The sequence below is a fragment of the Lissotriton vulgaris genome, chromosome 4_1 (assembly GCF_964263255.1).
Source record: "Lissotriton vulgaris chromosome 4_1, aLisVul1.2, whole genome shotgun sequence".
In the NCBI taxonomy this organism is placed as follows: Eukaryota; Metazoa; Chordata; class Amphibia; order Caudata; family Salamandridae; genus Lissotriton; species Lissotriton vulgaris.
Window position 1 is genome coordinate 530,660,575 of NC_141691.1, and position 4,292 is coordinate 530,664,866.

The 4,292-nt window shown below is 44.5% G+C and overlaps 1 pseudogene; it reads right to left on the reverse strand.

The window, feature by feature from the left end:
* Nucleotides 1-1,682: 1,682 nt before the first annotated feature.
* On the reverse strand, nt 1,683-3,181 carry LOC147721200 (uncharacterized; annotated as a pseudogene).
* Nucleotides 3,182-4,292: the final 1,111 nt, after the last annotated feature.

Below are 4,292 nucleotides of genomic sequence, written 5' to 3' on the forward strand. Positions count from 1 at the left end.
ACTCGGCTAAACCAATCATGTATGAGCCGGCACACACAGCCCATCCGACTGTGCTCCCACGAGCGCCAGCATTGAGAAACTCGGCTAAATTTGTGGGCTCACATTAGATAGCCATAACTGACACCGAGGTTATTCCCCTCACTCCGCTGACAGTTGGTTGATAAGCATGTCCTAGGAGTCATATTACAACAACCCCCCTCCCCCCCGGGTATCTTGTTTAACTCAACCAGTTTGTTGTTAGCTTTAGATTTGCCTGCAACTGTTGGAGGGAAAATTAATTGTGGGCACGAGGGGTCAGGGGGCCTGGCGCAGCAGCTCAGAAGCCGCGCTGGGGAGACCGTGAGCGAGAACTAAGGGAAATGGGACAGCTTAATTTGTGCTGTAGTAGTCCTGGAACTCTTGCTCTAATGACAGGAAAAAGTGGATATGTGAGCCTTGGAGACTGTTTCTGAAAGTTGTACAAGTTTTATTAGAAGACACAGCTTCTAGAAATATTCAATGATATCATAAAAACCACATAGTACTTGGTCCAGCTCCTAGCATTGTCTTGAAAGTTGCAAGGACCAGTTTGAATTTACAAAATACAGTTTACAGCTGCTATGAGAGAGAGAGACTATACTTTAAGTACACTTGTGAGCTTTGGGGCAGATTGCATAGAAAAGTTTAAGCACATATTATTGGGAACACTCACCACTGTATACAAGATATCCTGCAAGTACAAGTTAAACACCTTAAATGCAGTGAAGATAAAACAAGGTCAGAGAAAACATAACATTTCAAATAGTGAAATATAACTTTAAATGCAAAAAGAAAAAGCATTTCATTACGGCAGAATATACAATAGAGCAGCAGAACCTAAGTACATGAAACAAGGGCTTCTCGAGTAACCCCTGGGAAAAACTCCTGTCCGACACCCATGTGCAAATGAGGAGTAGTTCAACGATTTACGTGTTGACCTCCTTTTTATATTGTTCAGGGGTGAGAAGCCTATGGTCACGCCATATCACGTCACCTCAAACCACATATCCTTCTATCGCCTCTCACGCCCCTGCCTGGTACCTTCCCATCATAAGTGTAAATGTGGCCCCTTCTCGTAATTGTGTGGCACGTACGCCAGCCTAGACTGAGTTCCTGCCATATTGACTGGAAGTTTGCCATTAATTAGAAATGTGTTATTATTGCTTTGAAGGATTCTATTCATGTGTTTATGTGCCAGTCTGTGATACTGATTTGCCACATTTATCCTTATTTATCGGACAGCTTGTGAAGTAGCTTGTGGTGGGAACTTCCCTTTTCCCCGTTCACAGCTATTAGGTGGGGTGCTTGGGGTGTGTTGCAAGAGTAAGAAGGAACTTGAACTTTAATGATCGTAACCTAGCATACAGTAGGGTGGGGGCTATAAACAGGAGTGCTGAGCCTCACAGAAGTGGAGCTGGGTGAAGCTTGGGTCAGACCTGCTTTCTGCTTCTCTTTAAGCTGAAAGAAAATGGCAGTGCTCAGGCCAACGTAACTGAGGCCTATAACTTCTAAGCAGCAGGGCCTACGCATGCTGAGTGTTCCTGAATATCTATATAGTAAAATTTTCCCCCTCCGTCATTCCCCCCTCTGGTTTATATTTGAACCATTAAACATCATACAAACTGCATACTTAGCTGGAGATGGGGGTGGTGTTCAGGGCGAGTTTATGAAGAAGTAGTTCCTAAATCCTCATCTGGTCCCTGTAATCTCTTACACACTGTCTCATAGGGATGTACCAAGTCTCTCCCTGAGAGAAGTGGTGGCCCACTATGTACCGGGGCCTGGTACTGACTTTCAGAGGGGACCTGCACTAAGTGAGAGTCAGGGATGGTACGCTCTATGTTCAACACTGCTATCTCTACATATTCCCCTTGTCCCCTGTGTATACCTGTGTGCACATCTGTGTAGTTCATCTCAACTTTCTTAGACCTTAATCTTCTAACATAATGCAACATAATCTGTGTTCCGCAATACACAATTACAAGCACACATAATATAGGCATTATACATTTTAGTACTGCAGATAGCCATGAAGGCATCCAGTCCAAATTGGACCAATTACATAAAACATCTGCTTTTGCACTTCCATCCTCAGGCATCTGTCTCCCCAAATTGTCCAAGTCCTCAATGGCCTTTGTAAGTGTTCCGTTATCCGCATCATCGGCCAAAATAAAGACACAGCAGGACGACATTCCCATTCTGGCGCATCCACCACTATTCATCGCAATTAACTGGTCCAAAACATAGTGTTGTTTCAGAACCATGACTCTCCAAGGTCGTAGTTCTTCTTCCACGGCGTTGAACCCATCACGGGTGTTGTTAACAAGCTGCATCAGTTCATATCTCGTTACTTGGAGCCATCGAGCATTGGCTTTGGTCTGAAACATGGGGATAACTCCCCCAAAGTAAAGTTAAGCATCGTTGAAATCTTCCGGAATCCCATGAAATGTGTCATCTGAGGAGTACTTCTTGACTTCTCTTTTTCGATGGTGGAGCAGGGTGACATCACCTGCCATTGGGTGTGCATGGATGTGGGAAATGTTCGCTGCTGGGACGACAAGATGCCATTCATGCATCGTCACGATGGAACAAAGTCCTTGCCATTGGGGAGGCAACTGCAGATACAGATTTTCTCTGCAGATGCAATAAATGTCCATGAGGATGGATGTGCCGTACTTCAGGTTTGAATTAAAACTAGTGCTGTTGCAATTAGTATTCCGACCCACCAGAACCGTTCCATTACCTAGGAAGCAAAGGAGAGGAGACTTTAGCTTGTATGCTCTTTTCTGTTTGTATGGTGTACCCTCATTGGACGTGTATCTTCTAGTTTCCCTACCCCATATCTCAGCACACTCCCTCTCTATCTCCTCATTTAAATTATGTTTGTGCTCTTGTCCTACAGTTGTGCTACCTAAGGAGGCTCCTTAAATATTAAGTCATGTGGACCATTCCACTTGCTGTTGAAATAAATGTTGGCCTACAGGTGTAGAATTGGTCTCCACTGACAAGGGCATGTGTCATGGGTGTAGTTACATCGGTGATGTTCAGGTGAGTGGCATTTCGATGGGGGTGTTGGGAAGGTGAAGTACCCTAGTTTCTTATAGTGACGTTCCCAAACCTGCATTATGTCGGCAGGTACTTTCATATCACGGTAAACCGCCATTCTCCTTTCAATTTCCAATGGATTAGTTATCACCCTAAATGTTACATACTTGTCATCCCACTCTGTGGTATTTACAAATGCATCATCCACTTTGGCTGAGTGGAGCTGTATCTGACCATGTATGCGGCAAAGAAACAGGTGTAAAAGACATTTGGCTGCGGGTGGTGGGACTTCTTTAGGAAAGATCAATTTATCTGCGCCTACAGCGTGTGGAATGTGAGAACATACAAAGCAGGACTCATTTGTGACCTTTCTTCCAACCTCCCTCATGTCTCTGTACCACATGTTGTCTAACAGTACGTTGTGAATCTCATTATCCTCTGCACTCTCACTAGGGCGCTGGGAGTGGAAATCAGGCATAGAGTGCTGGTCGAAGGTGTAAACAACTGTCTTCTGGAGATTACTGACCCAGTCCGGAAATTGCAAAGCCTGTTCTTCCTTACGTTGGGTACACGATGTATATCTAACTGGCACTATCTCGCAACTCATTCTATATCTAAGACTTGTTTTATTTTGGCGGGATCGTCTTGGGGTACCTGGCACAGTGGGAGTCAAGATGATATTGAGTGTCAAGTCCCTTCCTGTAGGGTCAGCATGGGGTACAGAAGGTGTCAAGATAGGCACAGAGATGTCATAGCTACTACTGGTACTTATCCCAGTTTGCTTGTTACCAGGAAGTGTCTTGGGCATGGGAAGCTCTGTGGTCGTGACAAATGTAATATTGCTAGTAGCTCCTCTCTCTCTCTCTGATCGCACTGCTAATCAGTGGAATGCTGCTACTGAAGCTACAAACATAACAAAGAATATTATAGCAATTGTACATATCTTTTTCATTGAAAGCTTGACATGGAGGGTGGTTCTGTTGCTGCGTCTCAGTCCGTAGGCTATCATACGATTTCCACATTCTTTATCTTGGATAGTTAGTTGGTACATGATGTCCTTCTCTCGGTCAATTTTCAAATCTGTGATGGTGCCGGGTGAATCCATTCCCTTTCTGGCTGTTCGGACAGCTGTGGGTGAAAAGTCAATTTGCAAGTGTTCGCTGAATTTGAGGTCTCTCCTCTTCCGGACTGCCTCTTTTAAAAAGATGTGTGTCCCAAAGCAGATAGGC